Raw genomic sequence first — 23,364 nt, forward strand, 5'->3', positions numbered from 1 at the left:
ACAGGACAAAGCCCTGTGGTGGGGCTGGCCTCAGGCCTGCTTGTAGCAGACGGCAGTGGAGGTGTATTGGTGGTAGTAGAGGTAGCCAACGGACAGCAAGGGGGGTGGTGGTAGTAGTAGCAGCACATTAAAAGACACTGGACAGTCACAGGACAAAGCCCTGTGGTGGGGCAGGCCTCAGGCCTGCTTGTAGCAGATGGCAGTGGAGGTGTATTGGTGGTAGTAGAGGTAGCCAACGGACAGCAAGGGTGGTGGTAGTAGTAGTAGTAGCAGCAGCACATTAAAAGAGACTGGACAGTCACAGGACAAAGCCCTGTGGTGGGGCAGGCCTGTTTGTAGCAGACGGCACTGGGGGTGCATTGGTGGTGGTTGACTGGTAGTAGTGGTGGTGGTGGACTACTGACAACACGGGTGGTGGTGGTAGTAGTAGCTGCATAAACAGCACAGCAGCACATTAAAAAAGAGTGGACAGGGCAAAGCCCTGTGGTTGTTTTTCTGAGACTTGTCAGAGGTACTGCGGATGGTGCTGTGCTGTGTATGAGGACCGGCGTCGGTTACTAGGCAGACACAGACAACATGGAAGATCAAGCCAAGGCTTCCTTTGGAACAAAACATGTGGAAAATAAACTGTGGCAGAATTTTACAATCCCCAAGATAAAAAGAGGACATTAAAAAAAGACTGTGGTGGGGCAGTCCTGCTTGTAGCAGACGGCAGTGGAGGTGTATTGGTGGTAGTAGAGGCAGCCAACGGACAGCAAGGGTGGTGGTAGTAGTAGTAGTAGTAGTAGAAGTAGTAGCAGCTCATTAAAACAGACTGGACAGTCACAGGACAAAGCCTTGTGGTGGGGCTGGCCTCAGGCCTGCTTGTAGCAGACGGCAGTGGAGGTGTATTGGTGGTAGTAGAGGTAGCCAACGGACAGCAAGGGTGGTGGTAGTAGTAGTAGCAGCACATTAAAAGACACTGGACAGTCACAGACAAAGCCCTGTGGTGGGGCAGGCCTGCTTGTAACAGACGGCAGTGGAGGTGTATTGGTGGTAGTAGAGGTAGCCAACGGACAGCAAGGGTGGTAGTAGTAGTAGCAGCACATTAAAAGACACTGGACAGTCACAGGACAAAGCCCTGTAGTGGGGCAGGCCTCAGGCCTGCTTGTAGCAGACGGCGCAGTAGGCACAGTATTTGATACAGTATGGTGTTTTATTGAGGCACTGAATACCATTTTCTGGACATTGCATGGCACACTATTTGGAGGGTATGGTATATTATTGACCACTGTATGGTTGTATCATTTGGGCACTGTGTTATTATATGGTGACATTTGTTAAAAACTGCTTCCCCTCCTTATGCAAGTCCACTTTTTGCATTTTACTGCAAAAAATGTATGTAAAAACTGATTCTTAAAGGGGACCTTACATAGTTGTTTTTTTTACCACATTCCTCCCCTAATTTATCGCCACCTTCCGATTTCAGTGCTGTAAATAGGCAATTCCAGCTCCTCAGTAGGTGTTGCCTCCTGTATTACTGTGATGCTATCAAATCAGAGCGGACAGCTTCACAGTGATACAGAAAACCTTGTGCTGCTTAATGGTTAATATTGTAAGTCTGTTTTGAAAAAAAAAAACACCTTTCAGGCCCCATTCACACGACCGTATTTTTGTCCCCCCGTAAATACTGTCGTAAATACGGTGTCACCCGTATTCCACCCGTATTTACGGGCACGTTTTTGCTGCAAAATTACACTGCAGTAATCGGCAGCCCTTCTCTCTATCAGTGCAGGATAGAGAGAAGGGACAGCCCTTTGCGCAGAAAAAGTAAAATAAATTCATACTTACCCGGCCGTTGCCTTGGTGACGCGTCCCTCTCTTGACATCCAGTCCGACCTCCCTAGATGACGCGGCAGTCCATGTGACAGCTGCAGCCTGTGATTGGCCTGTGAATGGCTGCAGCGGTCACATGGGCTGAAACGTCATCCCAGGAGGCCGGACTGGAGGAACAAGCAGGGAGCTCTGGGTAAGTATGAACGTCTTTTTTTTTTTACAGGTTGATCAATATTGTGATCGGAAGTTACTGTCCAGGGTGCTGAAAGAGTTACTGCCGATCGTTTAACTCTTTCAGCACCCTAGACAGTGACTATTTGCTGACGTCGCCTAGCAATGCTCCCGTAATTACGGGTGCACACACGTAGTCACCCGTAATTACGGGAGCCCCATAGACTTCTATGGGCCTGCCCGTGCCGTAATTACGGCCTGAAATAGGACATGTTCTATATTTTTAAACGGCATGGGCACCTTCCCGTAAGCATACGGGGAGGTACCCGTGGCCAATAGAAGTCCATAGGCCCGTAAAAACGTGCCGTAATTACGGCCCGTAATTACGGGCGTTTTTACGGTCGTGTGCATGGGGCCTCAACAGGATGCAGTAATTTGGTGTGAACAGTGCCTAACTGGGTTTCCCAGAGCAAACACTTAATTATCCCAGTCCCTCACCTGGCTACCTGTTATTTGCACATTTTCACCCATTCTTTCAAATTGGCCTCTCGGATTTCATGGAGAATAGTTGGTGACAGGGTCTGTAAACCACTGCAAAATTGGACAAAAAGTAATGTGTGATTTTTTGCGACATCACCTTGCAGAAAATCACATGCTTAAAATCGCATGCGACCTTCTGTGATTTAGATAAGAAGTCTACTTTTTGTAGGTAACAATATTAAAATGCATTGCAAAATCCCATAACATATGATAGCACGTTTCTTTAATAGAACCCTAAGGGGAAATAATTGCAAGAAAGATTTTTGTGAATGTACACAAGCGATTAGGAAAAATACATGATATTCAATAGCTTACTGCATCTAACACAATCACTGCAAAAACACATTTTATAACTACTTTGAGATTTTATGCACGGTCACATTACAGAAAATTACATGCGATAAATTTCATTATATTTTTGGTGATATCGGGGTGGAGCCTTCTTTTTGAAGGTCAAAATATGAAAACTGCATTGTGATATGACATAAAATTGTGATAGCATAATTGTATCTTTTTATTAGAACCCTTTTGGGGAAAACTTTCATGTGATTTGTAATAATCCTAAAAATTCCTATACTGTGCACATAAAATTTAATGTAACACTATATGAATATATTATATGACGCAATGGCATTGGTATTATAATCATGCACGATTTATAGTCATGAAGTATTAACTTTAAAAAGAATTTGTGCAACACAGCTATGGATTTGGCAAATGTACAGCTTTTGAAAATTAGAAAAATAATCAATAAGGTTTAAATATTAGTTTAAAGGGTAACTAAACTTCAAATTTCCTGACATGTCAGAATTTTTTTTTAATCAGTGGTGGTCCAAGCACTAAGACCCCCTCCAATCACTAAAATTAAGTGGCAGAAGTGCTCGGGTGAGCGCTGTGCCCATTTGTTTCTGATCGGCTTTTTTCGTAAAAACTGAGCAGTTGTGTACAGGCTCCATAGAAAGTCTATGAGTCTGTACACCAACTGCTCGGCTCTCCGAGAAAAGCCGATCAGAAATTAAGCGGCTCACATGAGAACTTCTGCAGCTTCGTTTTAGTGATCGGAGGGGGTCTCAGTGCTCGGACCCCCACCGATAAAAACATCTTACATGTCACTATGAATTTAATACTTTGAAAGTTTAGTTACCCTTCAATCAAGTTATTTTATTTCGTCAAACAAAGCGCTTCAGTGTTAAACTCGTGTGATATAGATTATTATTGAGTTTAAAGGCATGCAGGCTTCTTGCTGTTCTTCCAGATTTATTACCTAAAATAAAATATGAAAGATATTTAAATAAAGATTATAAATAAATTATATACTTTATATTAGTATAAAAACACATTAACTAATTTCCTGTGTTTGTTTTGTTTTTGCACAAAAATTCTGCAACTAGATGTTAGCTGAAAGTCTAGTAAAATATAAAACACACTACAAACAATGCTTTTTTGCTTGTGCCATTTTTCTTGTATTTTGGTGCATTTTATAGATTAGTGGAATTTTTAAAAAATCTCTAGGTATTACTAGAGGCCATAAAAAAACTAAGGCTTTATTCAGACGAACGGGAAAAACGTCCGTGCAACGCGCGTGATTTGCATGTGCGTTGCACGGACCTATATGTGTCTATGGGGCCGTGCTGACATGTCCGTGATTTTTCCTCAGCGTGAGTCCGCTGAAAAAAAGTCACGACATGTCCATTCTTTCGGCGTTTTGCGCGCATCACGCACCCATTGAAGTCAATGGGTGCGTGAAAACCACGCATGCCGCACGGAAGCACTTCCGTGTGAACTGCGTGATTCGCGCAAGAGCTGTCAAAAGGATGAATGTAAACAGAAAAGCACCACGTGCTTTTCTGTTTACAAACATCCAAACGGAGCGAACCCGGAGAACCGAACCGAACTTCACCGGGTTCGGCCGAACTCGTTTTTACCGAACCCGGCAAAAAAAATTCCGCTACGCGACGTCAGGAGATAGTCACTGTCCAGGGTGCTGAAAGAGTTAAACTGTTTCAGCACCCTGGACAGTGACTTCCGATCACAATATACATGAACGTGTAAAAAAAAAAGAAGCTCTGACTTACCGATAACTCCCGGCTTCTTCCTCCAGTCTGACCTCCCGGGATGACAATTCAGTCCAAGTGACAGCTCCAGCCAATCACAGGCCAAGCACAGGCTGCAGCGGTCACATGGACTGCCGCGTCATCCAGGGAGGTGGGGCCAGATGTCAAGAGAGGCGCGTCACCAAGGACGCGTCACCAAGGCAACGGCCGGGAGGGAAGTTCTCGGTAAGTACGAACGTTTTTTGTTTTTTTTAACAGGTTGCTCGATATTGTGATCGGAATTCACTGTCGAGGGTGCTGAAAGAATTAACTGCCGATCAGTTAACTCTTTCAGCACCCTGGACAGTGACTATTTACTGACGTCGACTAGCCTCATCTCTATTATGGCGGCTGCGCGAAAATCACGCAGCCGCGCATCATACATGGATGACACACGGAGCTGTCAAGTGGTTTTTGCGCGCACAAAATGCCGCGTTTTTGCGTCCGCAAAAACGCTACGCTCGTGTGAATCCAGCCTAAATGTGTAGGAAGCTATAGGGAAATTAGACTGGAAGTCCCATCAGGAACAGGAACTGATGCGAATGATGTGTTGACACATCGTAGTCGATTTGCATTTTTTTGCCACAATTTTTTTTAAATACCATGGCAAAACCGCACAATTTTGATGCGATTTTTGCAAAGTCGTTGCAAACAAGGGAAATTGACCGCAACCTGTGAACAGATCCTTATGTTATTCTTCAAAAAAAATACAATAACAAAATGTAAAAGTTTTAACACAAAGTATCTAGGAAAGTGAAAAAAAATTTCCATCTAATTTAGTTATAAAAGTCCCCGCCCTTCCTAAGGCCTTATTCACACGGCCATGTTCGGTCCGTGAGATACAGACCATATGTCGACTGCATTTCCTTGCATCATAGTTGTCTATGACTCTAGGAGTCCCTGCTTCTCTGCGGGAATACTGTGCCATACTGTAATCATGTTTTCAATACGGGACAGTAGTCCCGTCGGAAGGCAGTGACTCACAGCATCATGGGTGACTATGATGCTAGGAGTACGGCTCCCTGAACGGTGCGACCCACATACCAAACAAGGCCGTCTGAATAAGGCCTTAGGCTGGAAACACACATCAAGTTTTTGGTGCAGGTTGTGAAGCAGGTTTTTTTTTCCAAAGCCAGAATTGGATTTAGTGGGAAAAAGAGGTATGTATAAGTTCTTCCTTTTTTTTCTAATCCACTCCTCAAAAAAACTTGCTAAAATAAGTGCATCAAAATCTGCAAAAACAAAAACTCGAAGTGTGTTTCCAGCCTAAGAAAGGTCGGCAACTTCAGCTACAGTCAGCTCTCCAAAGACAGCAGCGCAGTCAGTCACAGGAGATTTTGAGTCATTTCACACAGAGTTTTGGTGCTGATTTTGACGTGGAAACTGTGTCGGAATCAGAACCAAAAAAATGTCCGAAATTACCCCATATTGATTTCAATGGGAAGCAAAGATGTTTTTTTTCCCGGTTGGCTTTTGACCGTTTGCGGGGAAAAAGAGCAGCATGTCCTTTTATTGCCACGGTTTCCTCCTCTGATCTCCCATTGAAATCAATGGGAGGCAGAAAAAAAACCCACGGAGCTTGTTTCTGAGAGTTTTTTCTTGCATCAGCTTAAATGGCTGAGGGCAGAAAATGAGCGGAAAAAATCTGGGACTTCTGAGGCAAATTTTCTCTGCCTGCAAAAAAACGCAGTGTGAACAGGGCGTTTGACTGCTCTGTGAGACTTCCTGCATCTAGGCTGGATTAACCCTTTATATGTAGCGGTCTGCTCCTCCTCTAGCTGGACTGCACAACACATGGGGGAATCTTATTTTATGGCTGATAAATAACAATATTCTGTATGAAGTAGCCTCTTAGCTGGAAGTGAGGAACATTTTGTTGCCTGAATTGTGTTTTGCTCAATTCATTTACACCATAGAGATTTGCTTTTGGTGAATTTATGAGAACAATAGAGGAATCTATTCTCCCATTGTATTCTATGGAGAAGCAAATCAACAAAACACGAATAGGTAAATTCATTCTCTCACCCGAATCCTGACCAGATCTGAACACAAGGCCCCACTATGCCATTCAGATGCTGTATAGAATCAGCCACCCCCCTCACAGTTGGTACCTCCCACATTAGAAGAAAGTAAAATGTGTGCCCTTTAATACTGAGGGATATCCTTTGTTCTGATAATGAACTGACGGTCGCCTTTAAAGTTAGACAACATCATTAAAGGGAGAAGAGGTGTATTATTCTTTAAATATTAATATAATGGGAAGCTTTAAAATAGAGGAAAATCTTAACCAATCCTTAAATACTCTTCTTCATTGTTTCTCCAGAATGCCAATCATGCAGAATCAAGTAAAATGGATGGCATGGGTCCTTATATTTTTTTAGAAATATATTGATGAGAAGCCAAACCAGGTTTACACCACCAGTAATTTAATGATAATTGATGAGGAATGGGAGAGGTTGGAAAGTGTGGAAATATGACAATGATAAAAAATACTTTATTCGTTTTTTATATTTTATGTAGGTTAAAAATAAACAAACAGCAAGTATTGAGTTATCGCAGAGACCCCTATTGTTCTGCAATGGAGGGGAAAATTATGCCCTATATATTGGTGTGTGCCTAACCTTGCTAAACTGTAGTCAAATGATTATATTGGCCATAGAATGATCTGACATCGTGTATCGTGTTGATGCTCTTGACCAGTGTATTGTAAATAGGCTTATCTCCCTGTCATGTATGGTGCCTATATCGCTATGATTATACACCCAGGTACTTGAAGTCCAGAATTGTCTCTTGCTGTTGTTCCTCTCTTGCCCGAATTACGTCTGAAACCACTGCGTGTGAACATACCCTCACAGTAAATCTGCTCACGAGCAAGACAGAAGCGACCAGGGCTCGGATAGGAGCCGTATCGCTGATGTGGGGGAGAGACTGACAGTTAGATTTGCTAGATTCTAGGGCAGAGGCTGTGTTTATAAATTAAAAGATAGAACGCCCGATACGCGCTTCGCCAGTATTTCCTGCTTCTTCAAGGGTCGGAAATGGCAGGACTAGCGGCTCTTTTATGTGTCAGACAGTGATTGACACAATGAGGGGCCAATGTTACAATGTGCTTGTATATGGCTGGTTAAATACACAGCCATATCTATGGTATGCGTTTATAAATACACAATAGAAACAATTAGTAAGGTGGAATATATAAACAGCTAACCTGTGAAGAATTTTATTAACCACTGTGCAGCATAAATGTGCTGCACAGTAAGAAGAAAGTATACACATTAAACAGGTACTACACAATAATTTACTTTTTCATCATTACAATAAGTACATGATGTTGGAAATCAAGGGCGCATCCAATGTTATGTACGAGGTGCCAAATGGTGTGTTTAAAGAGGCTCTGTCACCAGATTTTGCAACCCCTATCTGCTATTGCAGCAGATAGGCGCTGCAATGTAGATTACAGTAACGTTTTTATTTTTTTTTAAACGAGCATTTTTGGCCAAGTTATGACCATTTTTGTAGTTATGCAAATGAGGCTTGCAAAAGTCCAAGTGGGCGTGTATTATGTGCGTACATCGGGGCGTTTTTAATACTTTTACTAGCTGGGCGCTCTGATGAGAAGTATCATCCACTTCTCTTCAGAACGCCCAGCTTCTGGCAGTGCAGACACAGCGTGTTCTCGAGAGATCACGCTGTGACGTCACTCACAGGTCCTGCATCGTGTCAGACGAGCGAGGACACCGGCACCAGAGGCTACAGTTGATTCTGCAGCAGCATCAGCGTTTGCAGGTAAGCAGCTACATCGACTTACCTGCTAACGCCGATGCTGCTGCAGAATCAACTGAAGCCTCTGGTGCCGGTGTCCTCGCTCGTCTGACACGATGCAGGACCTGTGAGTGACGTCACAGCGTGATCTCTCGAGAACACGCTGTGTCTGCACTGCCAGAAGCTGGGCGTTCTGAAGAGAAGTGGATGATACTTCTCATCAGAGCGCCCAGCTAGTAAAAGTATTAAAAACGCCCCGGTGTACGCACCTAATACACGCCCACTTGGACTTTTACTTTTAAACACACCCACTTGGACTTTTGCAAACCTCATTTGCATAACTACAAAAATGGTCATAACTTGGCCAAAAATGCTCGTTTTTTAAAAATAAAAACGTTACTGTAATCTACATTGCAGCGCCTATCTGCTGCAATAGCAGATAGGGGTTGCAAAATCTGGTGACAGAGCCTCTTTAAATATTGATGTTATATACTTTGTGATTATAAACCCCATTTTACAAAAAATTTAATGTGGCTTAGTCATGGGATATAGTTGAATTAAAATTGTAAACTTTGAAGACTAATTATCTGTCAGTCGTAACAATAATGCTAACTTAAACTACAAGAACCATAGGTACTAGACTGGTCTTTGTCAAAGTACTTGTGGTTGAATTAAGCTAGGGCTTGAGAAAAGGATGATGACAAATGATGATTGTATAAACAATGATTAAAGAAAACAGCCGAAGTTGAAATTTTAGTTCAGACAATGGGGGTTGACAGAGTTCATGCAGAAAATCGAAAGACTTTCCCTTCTCAGGAGGGCCTCATCAAAATCTCCTCCTCTAATGCCAAGGTGTAGTTGGCAGATGGCCCACCCCTTCCGATTGGTCCATTCCAAATTGTGTACAATTTTGTAATGCCTAGCAATTGGAATAGGCATGAAGGGCTTATTTGCTGCCCGACTATCCCTGTCATTTTTGTCATAGTTCGCAATGGAGCCAATGTGCTCGCGTATCCGTATTCTCAATTCTCTGATGGTTTTGCCCACATTTTTGAGGCCACATGGGCATTCTTAACAATAAACCACACCTACCGAATTACATTTGATGTGTTCCTTGATTAAGAATTTTTTGCCAAAACCATCTTTGAATTCTTTTGTGGTCTTGAGGATTCTGCATGGTTTGCACAGTTTGCAAGGAAAAGACCACAAAATAATTCAAAGATGGTTTTGGCAAAAAATTCTCTCCCCCACATCAGCGATACGGCTCCTATCCGAGCCCTCTGTCGCTTCTGTCTTGCTCGTGAGCAGATTTACTGTAAGGCAGGGCCTCAGCACTTTGTGTCCCACCGCGTCTACACCCATCCTGCCTCCCTGCTGCTGCTATGTCTCCCCCGTTAAGTATATGAGCGGAGGAACAGCAGTGCTGTTTCAGTGTTAGCCCTTGGAGCTCCGGTGTTACGAGAGTACTCTGAGAGCTCATGCCACAGTCCTTCCACGGTTTGCTGCACAGCTGTTTACTTGCTACTAAGCAATAACAGCACGGGCACACAGTGGACCTCCAATGCTCTGGTATTAATAAGAGCGTCCCTGACAGCTTACAGTCTGCTGTTAAACTGCTGTTAACTTCCTCCATTCGGTACACCAGTGGAGGAACAACAGCAAGAGACAATTCTGGACTTCAAATACCTGGGTGTATAAGCATAGCGATATAGGCACCATACATGACAGGGAGATAGGCCTATTTACAATACACTGGTCAAGAGCATCAGCACGATACACGGATGTCAGATCATTCTATGGCCAATATAAGCTTTTGACTACAGTTTAGCAAGGTTAGGCACACACCAATATATAGGGCATAATTTTTCCCTCCATTGCAGAACAATAGGGGTCTCTGCGATAACTCAATACTTGCTGTTTGTTTATTTTTAACCTACATAAAATATAAAAAAACGAAAAGTATTTGTATCATTGTCATATTTCCACACTTTTCAACCTTTCCCCTTCCTCATCAATTATCAATCATGCAGAATCAACTCCACTATCTCTAATATTAATTTACAGTTTATATTTTTCAATTGATGTACTTACCAGTATTTACCTTCGTCATCCATCCACAACTTTCCATATTTTGCAAACTTGACCATGCCGCTATCGGTGATTATGATTGAGCGATCACTCGGGACAAACACGTTTAGGCAAATCAGCTCATCCTTTGATCCTCGGCTGCATGTAACAGTCACATAGAGATTTCCCTGACTTGGGATATTTATAACCTCCCTGGAAGGACATCTTCTGAACTGAATCCTGGTGTCAGGTTTTAAATGCACAGATAATTTTGATCCAGCTCCCAGAGAGGCTTCCACGCTGTCTTTTACACTTATTCCAGCATTTGTTGTTACTTCAAAGGCAATTTCATCAATTTGCAGCTTCCTTGACTCATAAAATATTCTTATCTCATCGCTGCATGCATTGGCAATATGAGTGTTTTCTCCCATTTCTACAATGGAAATAAAAGTATAAATAACTGTTATAAAAGTGTGTTCCTTCAATTGGTAAATTAGTTGAATAATCAATGTTCAACTCTCTATGAAATCCTAAGGCCGGGTTCCCACATAGCGTAAATGCTGCGGAATTTCCGCATCGTAACTCCACAGCATTTACAGTAGCAGCAAAGTGGATGAGATTTTGAAAACGTAATGCCCACGCTGCAGAAAAAAAAGCGCAGCGAAAATGTTAATAAATTGACCTGTGATGCGTAATTTAAATCCGCAACATGTAAATTTATGCTGCGTTTTTGTTTTTTTTTTCCTTTTCTGTTGAGGCTTTCCCCATTGCATTGAATGGGGATGCAAAACCCACAATAGATAGCCAAGTGTTGCGACTTTTGCGGCAAATTCGCAGCGATTCCGCCGCAAGAATCGCAACTCAGAGAAAACATTTCATACAGAGAACTTTCTGCTTCTTCCTCCAGTCCGGTCAACTGGGATGACGTTTCATACCATGTGACTGCTTCAGCCAATCACAGGCGGCAGCAGTCACAAGAGCTGCAGAATCATCCAGGGAGACCGGACCGGGCGACAAAAGAGGGACGCGTCACCATGACAACGGCCTGGATAAGCATGAACATTTTTATTTTTTATACTGCTGCTTTCCGCAGCAGAAAGTCCAGAAGAGAGACCGCACCACAATGAGGATCCTTCACAGGGGCATAGCTAAAGGCCCAGGGGCCCTGGTGCAAAAGATTTTCTTGGGCTCCTCTTCATGGCTGATGGCCCATTTTACATCATGTGGATGGCCGTGTGTGTGTGCGTCGCTTACCTGGGGAGGAGACGGCACCAGGATGCATTATTGGATGAAAATAAGCCGGCGGGGGCAGTGTGATGATCTGGACAATCTTCTGCTCAAAAACCTTGTGTTCTGACATTCATGTGTATGTGAAATGTACAACCTAACTAAACATTGCTGCAGACAAGTACCCCCTTCATGGCAGCGGTATTCCCTAATGGCAGTGCCCTCTTTCAGCAGGGTAATGCCCCTGTTCAGGAATGGTTTGAGGAAGATAACTAAGAGTCCTTTACAACCGGGCAAATTTAGCCGTAACAACGAGCGCCGATCAACGAGACAGCTTGCTGATCGGCGCTCGTTTGCTCCTTTCACAAGGAGCTATGATCAGTAATGTATGGGGAGGAGCGCTCGATACAACGATCGCTCGTCCCCATGCATTTCTATCATGTCGGCAGCACATCTCTCTGTTTACACAAGGAGATATGCTGCCGACAAAGATAATATTTATTTCTGCATAAACGATACGATCAGACAATGAACAAGCATCTGCTCGTTCATTGGCTGATCGCTGCCCTGTTTATACTAGTGATGGGTAGTTCATGAATGATTAGTGCAAAATGAACTGATCTTCAAAGTGAACTAAATCATTTAGTTCACTTTCCTGGCAAAGATTAATTCATCAGGACCTAAAGCAAGTGTGTGTGTGTGTGTGTGTGTGTGTGTGGGGGGGGGGGGGTTAGACAGTGAGTGAATGAGCACAGCGGCTCCTCAGTCCTCACTGTCACATTACCACTTTTAGTTCCTAATGCTGGAATAGGAAAGTAGGAAAACACAACACACCCCAGCAAATACAAATCTAGTAAAACAAACTAAGCTATGAAATTGGACCTGTTTTTGTAATAAAATCGCAATCTTGTTAGTCCAGAGGTCCAGTCTTGCTGCTAACACTGGCTACTGAGCCCTCTGCTCTGGGCTACTTTACCCCCCCCCCCCCTCTGGGCTAGGTGATGCACTATTTTCAGCTCACTCATACACATTCACCATGAGTCAGTAACTGTAAACGACAATAGGTGGCGCTGCTTCATTCAGTGTCATAATCATCTTAGACTGTCATGATTCATTCTCCTAGTATATTAGTTCACTAGTTAATTCAACGAAGGCAAGGAGGGAGGAGTATGATAAGTGGAGAAAGTAGCATTGTCTATATTAACATATAATACAAAGTTTATTTTTTTAATCTTTAACTTTTTATTGACATTTTTCAGATTATTTCATACTTTTTTTTTATCACGCATGTAAGAGTAAAAATCAAGGTAACAATGTCAATAGTAAAAAGCATACAACAATTATTGAAGGGCAGCAATAAGCATACCCTCTGACCTCCAAACCTAAAAAGAAAGAAAAATTAAACAAAATAATCTCGAAAATAAGGGGTCAGGGAGGGGAAAGGAAAGAAGGGGAGGAGGGTCAAGAAAAGTGGATCTCCTACCCATCAGTCACCAAAGTTCTAGGTCCAGGGTTCCCAAAAGGCAACAAAAGAAGAATGTCTATTTTGTCTTAAATAAAAAAGGCGTTCATATAAACAGTGTGACACCATATTGATCAACTCCCTACTGGTAGGGGACGTAGAAGATTTCCAAGCTTTAGCTATAAGGAGTTTTGTCAGAAAGCAAAATATGGCAAACCAGCCGTCTAAATTCTATGGGAATATCCTCCACTCCCAACAACAAAAGTGCCAATGCCGGGTTTTTAGAAATAACCACCTCTGAAATGTTTGTAAAGAGAGAAAAATTATCGTGCCAAAATGAGGGGAGTATTGGGCAGTCCCAAAAAATATGATATATGGTGCCTGTTTGTCCACAAAGACGCCAACACAAGTCGGAAGAAATTTGAGGATAAATTCTTGCCATTTTAGAAGGTGTGTAATACCAGCGCAAGAGGATTTTAAGAAATACTTCCAGAAGGTTGGAACAAAGGGAGGACCTCATAGTCCATCTAAGTGCACTGGCCCATTGATCTGGAGTGTAAGTTTCATTGACATCTCTTTCCCACTTCAAAAAATGAGCCCGCTTGACAATCTCCACGTCCCCATTGAGGACATCATACATTTTTCTGGTTTGGTTTAGATCTCCTTTAAGTGGATCAGAAAGGTGTCTGCAAATAAATTCCGGTAGGTAAATTACCCTAGGTATAAAAGATGCTAAACATGACTTAATTTGAATATACTTGTAGCCATCCCGTTCTGACATACCAAACTTGGATACCAAGTCTGGAAATGTCCTAAGAAGCCCCTACTTATAGAGGCTCTGTCACCACATTATAAGTGCCCTATCTCCTACATAAGGAGATCGGCGCTATAATGTAGGTGACAGTAATGCTTTTTATTTAAAAAAACGATCTATTTTCACAATGTTAGGCGCGATTTGGGTTTATGCTAATGAGCATTCTTAATGCCCAAGTGGGCATATTTTTACTTTCGACCAAGTGGGCGTTGTACAGAGGAGTGCATGACGCTGACCAATCGGCATCATGCACTCCTCTCCATTCATTTACACTGCACTAGCGATATAACTATATGTGCAGCCTCATACACAAACCCTAACATTACTACAGTGTGCTGATAATGAATACACATGACCATCCAGCCTGGACGTCATGTGTACTCAGAATCCTGACACTTCTGAATCTTTTTTGTTAGATAGAAGATGGAAGATGTAGGGATCTCAAGAAAGTGTCTATATCTTGCTCAAGAGGCTGAGGGGTGGCATGTTCTTTGTTTAAATTATACAATTTAGACTAAAAAGTACTAAATTGATCCATAATATCTTGAGGGTTGGTAAGCTTTGCCCCTGTATCATGTGAAATTAGATGCAGTATTTTTTACTTCAACTGTTGAAATGTAATTCTGCGTGCCATCAGCTTACTTGTCTTGTTATAAGAAGTGTAGTAGGACATACATAGGGATTTTATCTGTTTATCGTATTCATCTAGTACGAGGGCCTTAAATTTACGCCTTAGGGTCATGAGATTGTCATATAAGTGTAGAAAATTGTCTTGTTGAAGTAGGACTTCCACAGACGACATTTGTGTAAGAAGGTAGTCTAAATCCAAGCGTTTCTGCTTTTTGTAGCAAGCACCCTGTTGTATCATTAAGCCCCTAATGACTGCTTAGTGGGCATTCCAGAGAGTGAAGAAATTAACATCAGATGAACCATTTAGACTAGAATATTCTTTCAAAAACCTATAAATCGGAGTCTGACACACCAAAAATAACTTTAAAATAGAAAATTTATTGAATACATCTAAAAAATGCCACAAAAGTTAAAACAGAGATGATATCCACAGTACAGAAAGACAACCAGATTAATTGTATATAATAATTCCAGATATATGGGTAAAGGGCAACACTGTTCAGATACAGGAATACATCCACAGTGGGTTACAATTGTGTAGCGTCATATACATATTCTGATACATTCACCAGCAAAATGGGCTATTCAGCACATAGGGCAAAACTCCCCCGTATGTATCTCTTTCACATTTTTAAAGTATAAATTAAGTAAGCATCAATGAGTAACGTACAAAAGTATAAATACCCCTGAATAAGGCCAGATGCAAAAAACAGTAAAGAAACAATACAAATACTAGTACCATGCACAAGTAAAATACATGGCTCAAATTTAAACAAGTGAAAACAGACACATGAAATACGAGCAGGGCAATAGCTGTAATGTCAGCCCCAGTTACAGACACTCAAACACCCATTAGATTAAATATGGTAGAAAAAAGCTTTTGCTGGAACACAGACATATGCTGGAAGCGGAGTTCATACCCATTGTGACAGGTCACCGTCTCTGGTGTCAACCCCGACGCGCGTTTCGGCCCGGAAGGCTTCCGGGCCGAAACGCGCGTCGGGGTTGACACCAGAGACGGTGACCTGTCACAATGGGTATGAACTCCGCTTCCAGCATATGTCTGTGTTCCAGCAAAAGCTTTTTTCTACCATATTTAATCTAATGGGTGTTTGAGTGTCTGTAACTGGGGCTGACATTACAGCTATTGCCCTGCTCGTATTTCATGTGTCTGTTTTCACTTGTTTAAATTTGAGCCATGTATTTTACTTGTGCATGGTACTAGTATTTGTATTGTTTCTTTACTGTTTTTTGCATCTGGCCTTATTCAGGGGTATTTATACTTTTGTACGTTACTCATTGATGCTTACTTAATTTATACTTTAAAAATGTGAAAGAGATACATACGGGGGAGTTTTGCCCTATGTGCTGAATAGCCCATTTTGCTGGTGAATGTATCAGAATATGTATATGACGCTACACAATTGTAACCCACTGTGGATGTATTCCTGTATCTGAACAGTGTTGCCCTTTACCCATATATCTGGAATTATTATATACAATTAATCTGGTTGTCTTTCTGTACTGTGGATATCATCTCTGTTTTAACTTTTGTGGCATTTTTTAGATGTATTCAATAAATTTTCTATTTTAAAGTTATTTTTGGTGTGTCAGACTCCGATTTATAGGTTTTTGTAATTAATCAGCGGGTTCACCGTTATTACCATGCGTCTTTCCCCATGGGTTATTATGTGATGGGTCAGATTTTGTGACTGCAATAAATGTATCTGGGGAATTTCTTTCGTGGTGTTCTTCATGTAGGTATACTACTAGAATATTCTTTCAGTTGCTCAGATAACGTATCTCTATATTTGGGAAGATTCATAAGAAAGGTATTATTGCTCCATGAAAAGGGTGTAACGGGAATATGAAAAGGGAAATGTGCAAGTAAATAGGAGCATGATCCGACCAGGTTATTTGACCAATCTCAGATGATTTGACATTAGGAAAAGACCCGCTATTCACTAGAAACAAATCTATTCTGGAGAACATTCTGTGCCTAGGGGAGTAATAGGTAAATTCTCTAGAGGAGGAATTTAACACTTAAAAGAATCATATAAATTATCCTTGTTAAGCCATGAAGAAAGAGTTGGGGGAGATCTTCTGTCTTGATTAGTAGTATCCCAAATAGCATCCAGGATTATATTGAAATCCCTGCACATAATACGTTTACCCTTAGCAATTTTACGAATCTTCTGCATAGTTTTATTCAAAAAACGAATTTAAGATGAATTTGGAGCATATAGATTAGCAATAGTCACGGGGCAATTGTCAAGAAGTCCCACCAAGACAAGAAATCTCCCCCATACAATCGATAACACATTCCTGTAAATGAAACAAAACAGAGTCTCTCAACGCTAGCAACACTCCTGCCCTCTTCTTAACAGCGTTAGCCATATAGACAGTAGGGAAATTAGATTGGGAAAAATGGGGCTCTTGCAAGCAGAGAATATCAGTATTAGAGGACAATGTATCTCTCCTCACAGAAGCTCTCTTAAATTGGGAATTTAATCCCTTAACATTCAAGGAGGTTATTTTGAGCGCCACAGAAAAAAAAGCAAATAAGCTTTACCGCACCCAGACCCTTTGAAAAAAACAAAGTACAAAGATATATAAGGGGGGGGAGGGAATGGATAGGAAAGAAAAATAAATTTAAACACATGACATAATATATATTGTAGCAAAAAAAAAGAAAAGCAACAAGAGTAACTCCACCAAACCATATGGTGACCATACGGTGACCAGCCACTCAAAAAAAGTGGGGGAAAAAAAAAGTCCACCTGAAGGCCATCCAAATAGACCTACATTTATGATAATACACACGAGAAAAAAAGGAAAAAATAAGTAAATGAGCGATGACTAGAACTCTGAATCCAGTCCAATGATAGTTTCGGAGATGAGACTTTAGAAGTCAGCGAGGATGAGGGGTCAACCAACAGACCCCCACTGAGTGAGCAAAGCACTTCCCTACTCTATATTCCCTATTACATGCTGTCATGGCGCGGGGTGTGGACCCACTGGGCCGTACCGCGTAGCGGGGTAGCAGCTGGCCAACTAGGTACAAAACAATGTCTATAGTTCAAAATGGGTACCTGAGGCAATGTAGACAGGGGCAGGATCACGACTTGGCTTTCACAGCAGGTGACGCCGCAGATGCAGCGGGAAGGCACGACTTGGCTTTCACAGCAGGTGACGCCGCGGATGCGGCGGAAGACACAAATTGACTTTCGCAGCAGGAGATGCCGCGGATGCGGCGGAAGACACGACTTGGCTTTTACAGCAGGTGACGCCGCGGATGCGGCGGAAGACACGACTTGACTTTTACAGCAGGTAACGATAGTACGGGATACAGGGTACAGGCAGCAGGAACGGGCAACACTGGGAACTGGAAAACACTGGGAGACCTTTAGCAAGACAGACTAGGGTATACAACAACGCTCAGGCAAGGAACCAGTGGGCAGAGCCCCTTTTTATAGTCCAGCAGCCATTTGGGCTGATAACTGATTACTGGCAGCTGGACGCGTACTGGCCCTTTAAGGCCGTGCACGCGCGGGCGCGCGCGCCCTGCGGGGAACGGCGCGAGGACCCGGAAGACAGTGCCGGCGTCTGCCAGAGGGAGGAGGACGCCGAGCAGAGAGGTGTCCATGGCCGGGATCGTCAGGGGGTGAGTTAGAACGGCGATCCCCGGCCATGGACGTAACAGTATCCCCCCTCTTACGCCCCCTCCTCTTGGGACCAGAGCGGGAAAGAAATTTCTTCACGAGGACAGGGGCATCGATATTCTCCTCTGGCTCCCAAGACCTCTCCTCTGGACCAAATCCCCTCTAATCCACCAAGTAAAATGTCCTGCCTCCTACTTTCTTGGTGGCCAGGATCTCCCTCACTTCGAAAGTTCCGAATGAACTGCCAGGAGCCACTGCTGAACTAGGAGTCCTGGAGTAGCGGTTTAGAACCACGGGTTTTAGCAAGGAGACGTGGAAGGAGTTAGGGATCTTGAGGGTAGGAGGCAGTCTAAGCTTGTACGACACAGGATTGATCTGCAGCAGAATCTCGAAGGGTCCAAGGAACCTGGGGGCAAACTTGCAAGATGGCACCCTCAGCCGGATATTCCTGGAAGACAGCCAGATATTTGTACCTGGAAGAAACTGGGGAGGTTCTTGTCTTCTAGTGTCTGCCTTTCTCTTCATGCGGTCCACCGCCAGCAGAATAGAAGACCGTGTCTGCTGCCATATTTGCAGAAAGTTCCTGAAGGTAGAATCGGCTGCAGGCACCTGAGACATAGTAGAGCCGGGCAGGGGTATTCGAGGATGTTGGCCATAGACTATAAAGAACGGACTGGAAGTGGTGGACTCACTGGTATGGTTATTATAAGAGAACTCCGCCCACGGAAGCAGCTGCACCCAGTCATCATGTTTTCTGGAAACAAAGTGCCGTAGGTAGTTCTCCATAATTTGATTAATCCTCTCAACTTGCCCATTGGACTGAGGGTGATAAGCTGAGGAGAAGTCCAACTTTACCCCGAGTAGGCCGCAGAGAACTTAGAGGTGAACTGGACCCCTCGATCCGAGACAATATGCAGAGGTAATCCATGCAGACGGAAGATGTGTTGCATGAAGAGGTCAGCCAGTCGAGCGGCAGAAGGCAGGCCAGTCAGGGGAACAAAATGAGCCATCTTTGAAAAACGATCCACCACTACCCAGATCACACAGCATCCTGCAGAGGGAGGCAGATCCGTAACAAAATCCATAGCATTATGCTGCCAGGGGGCCTCGGGCACCGGCAGTGGTTGGAGCAGACCGGCTGGTCTGGAGTGGGCACCCTTGTTGACTGCACACACCGTACAGGAGGAGACAAAGTCTATGACGTCTTTGGGCAGCGTGGGCCACCAGAACTGACTGGCAATCAGGTCTCGGGTCTTACGGGCACCCGCATGTCCTGCCAGCTTGGAACAGTGACCCCAGCGAAGAATTCTTCCTCTGTCTGCCAGCCGTACGAAAGTTTTTCGTGGGGGAATGCCTCTAACCTGCAGAGGGTTGACAGAGTAGATGCAGGAGGGATCGATAATATTCTGTGGGGACTCCACAGTGTCCTCTGTTTCAAAAGACCTAGACAAGGCATCGGCCCTCACATTCTTGTCGGCAGGTCGGTAGTGGAGTTCGAACCGGAACCGTGCAAAAAACAATGACCATCTGGCTTGACGAGGATTCAATCGTTGAGCCATCTGTAGGTAGGTCAAGTTCTTGTGGTCCGTGAAGACCAGGATAGGATGAGCTGCGCCTTCCAGTAGGTATCTCCATTCCTGCAGAGCCAGCTTGATGGCCAGTAACTCCCGGTCCCCAATCGAGTAGTTGCGCTCTGCAGAAGAAAACAGCTTGGAGTGGTAACCACATACCACCGTCTTGCCTTTCGAACCCCTCTGGTACAATAGAGCCCCGGCACCAATAGAGGAGGCGTCCACCTCTAACGAAAACTGCAGAGACACATCAGGATGGTGCAGAATGGAGGCAGACGTGAAGGCTTTCTTTAAGGTTTCAAATGCGATCTCCGCCTCTGGAGTCCATACTTTGGCATTCATACCCTTTTTAGTAAGGGTGGAGATGGGAGCTGTCAGAGAAGAGAAGTTGGGGATGAATAATCTATAGAAGTTGGCGAATCCCAGGAAGCGTTGTATGGCCCTTAAGCCTTGGGGACGTGGCCACTCCAGGACAGCCTTGACCTTCTCAGGATCCATCTTGAGACGCTGATCAGAGATAATGTAGCCCAGGAAGGGTAGAGACTTTTCTTGGAACACACACTTCTCCAACTTGGCGTAGAGATGATTCTCTCTTAATCTAAGCAACACCTGACGGACATGGCCCTGATGAGTCACAAGATTTGGGGAAAAAAATCAAGATATCATCGAGGTACACCACAACACAGACATAGAGGAGGTCACGAAATATGTCATTCACAAATTCTTGAAATACTGCGGGAGCGTTACACAGGCCGAAGGGCATGGACCAAATATTCGTAGTGTCCATCAAGTGTGTTAAAGGCAGTCTTCCACTCGTCTCCCTGACGGATCCGGATTAGATTGTAAGCCCCCCGCAGGTCAAGCTTGGAATTTTTTTTCGCCCCCCGTATACGATCAAAGAGCTCAGAAATCAACGGCAAGGGGTACCTGTTCTTCACCGTAATCTGATTGAGACCCCGGTAGTCAATGCAGGGTCGAAGGGATCCATCCTTCTTTTTGACAAAGAAAAACCCGGCTCCGGCCGGGGATGAAGACTTTCGTATGAAGCCCCTCTCTAGATTCTCTTTAATGTAGGTCGACATAGACTGGGTCTCTGGCAAGGAAAGAGGGAATACTCTACCGCGAGGAGGAGAAGAGTCAGGAACCAAGTCGATAGGACAGTCGTTTTCTCGATGTGGTGGCAATATCTCTGCCTCCCTTTTGTCGAAGACATCAGCGAACTGAGAGTAACAAGGAGGTAGCCCAGACAATGACTGAGGCGAAGAAGGCTGGGATGGACGGACATGGCCCAGACAGTGGTCTAGACACTTGGGACCCCACTGAAGAACCTCTCCAGAGTTCCAATTCAGGACTGGGGCGTGAAGACGGAGCCAAGGCAAGCCCAGCAGCACGGGGTTGACGGCCTTGGACAGGACATACAGAGAGAACAGCTCGGAATGAAGAGCTCCCACCTGGAGTCTCAATGGCTTGGTCACAGACAATACTGGGTCAGGCAAAGGCAGTTCATCTACCGAGGCAACGATCAATGGTCTCTCCAGCAAAACAGTGGGCAACTGAAAGAGATCCACAATGTCTTGACAGATGAAATTGGCTGCGGAGCCAGAGTCCAGGTAGGCAGAGACTGGATGAGGTCTCCCGCCAGCGACAGGGGCGATGACGGAAGAAACTAGTGCACCAAGATGCTGCACCATGGAGTCTACTGCCACAATGAGTTGATCCTGTCGCGCTTGCAGATCCTGAAGGTCTGCCTGCATGGCTTGGGAGGATGACAGGCTCTTGACTTGGCCAGCAGGGTCCATGGCCTGAGCGTACTGTCACGGCGCGGGGTGTGGACCCACTGGGCCGTACCGTGTAGCGGGGTAGCAGCTGGCCAACTAGGTACAAAACAATGTCTATAGTTCAAAACGAGTACCTGAGACAATGTAGACAGTGGCAGGATCACGACTTGGCTTTCACAGCAGGTGACTCCGCGGATGCAGCGGGAAGGCACGACTTGGCTTTCACAGCAGGTGACGCCGCGGATGCGGCGGAAGACACGACTTGACTTTCGCAGCAGGAGACGCCGCGGATGCGGCGGAAGACACAACTTGTCTTTTACAGCAGGTGACGCCGCGGATGCGGCGGAAGACACGACTTGACTTTTACAGCAGGTAACGATAGTACGGGATACAGGGTACAGGCAGCAGGAACGGGCAACACTGGGAACTGGAAAACACTGGGAGACCTTTAGCAAGACAGACTAGGGTATACAACAACGCTCAGGCAAGGAACCAGTGGGCAGAGCCCCTTTTTATAGTCCAGCAGCCATTTGGGCTGATAACTGATTACTGGCAGCTGGACGCGTACTGGCCCTTTAAGGCCGTGCACGCGCGGGCGCGCGCGCCCTGCGGGGAACGGCGCGAGGACCCGGAAGACAGTGCCGGCGTCTGCCAGAGGGAGGAGGACGCCAAGCAGAGAGGTGTCCATGGCCGGGATCGTCAGGGGGTGAGTTAGAACGGCGATCCCCGGCCATGGACGTAACACATGCGTAGTTCCATTTTTATGAATGATTAATTTAGTGGGAAAACCCCATTTATAAGCTATATTACTTTTTCTCAGCAAGACTGTAAGAGGGCTATATTGTATACAACAACTTGAGGTGTTTTATGTGGAGTTATGAGGTGAAGGTCACTGGTTGTTGTCACTCATAAGTAAGAAGTACATGGCAGCAATGAGAGCCCGGAGGTTATATTACCTGGGTGTCGTTAGGTTTGAGATAGATGCTGCCCACGACCTGTTATAACTGCAGGGGTAAAAGTCTAATTAGGACAGTAAGTGACAGTGCGACACAATTATGACCAATATGTACCATAGTTTGGACCAAGTTTAGATTATTGGCAATATTAGTAGGTTTAGCAGTAAAGAATGCTCATAATATAGAGAAAGTGGCCGACAGATTGGAAACTGTTGCAGATTATGTGTTTTATGTTTTGAATGCTGCCCAAGGGGGCATTTGACAAGTAGTGGCCCAACCTGTTGCCACTGTATAGACCTTTTTGGCATTATGCAGGACAAGTATGACCGTAGAGCAAGCTAAGAAAATAAAGTCCGTAATGGGGATAAGCCCTCTTTTAACCCCTTAATACCGAAGGTGTTTTAAACCTCAGTGAACAGAGCAATTTTCGCAGTTTTGCTATTCACAGATGTAACGCAGTATAACCCTGTATGTGTTTTATGTATCGATGTGAATTTTGCACTGTTTTCTTGGGACATGTCGTGCTTCCTTTTTGTGGTATATATGTATAGGTAACATTTTTGTTACTTTTTTTATAGCCGTGGAAAGACAGAAAATAAAAGAAAAATTTGGATTTTTCATCATTTAAAATGTAACAGTTTGAAAATAAAATTAATTGTATCATACAAATGTATTGAAATATATGTTTTCATTTATCCCAATCATAAGGACACCTGACTTGGTGGCGTAGTTAATTTTTTTTTTTACCAGAAATATAGTATAAAACACAAGTTCCCCTTTTTTCAATTGCGCACTAAAATGTCTTAATTTAGTTTT

This window comes from Rhinoderma darwinii, chromosome 11 (genome assembly GCF_050947455.1).
Source record: "Rhinoderma darwinii isolate aRhiDar2 chromosome 11, aRhiDar2.hap1, whole genome shotgun sequence".
Classification (NCBI taxonomy): Eukaryota; Metazoa; Chordata; class Amphibia; order Anura; family Rhinodermatidae; genus Rhinoderma; species Rhinoderma darwinii.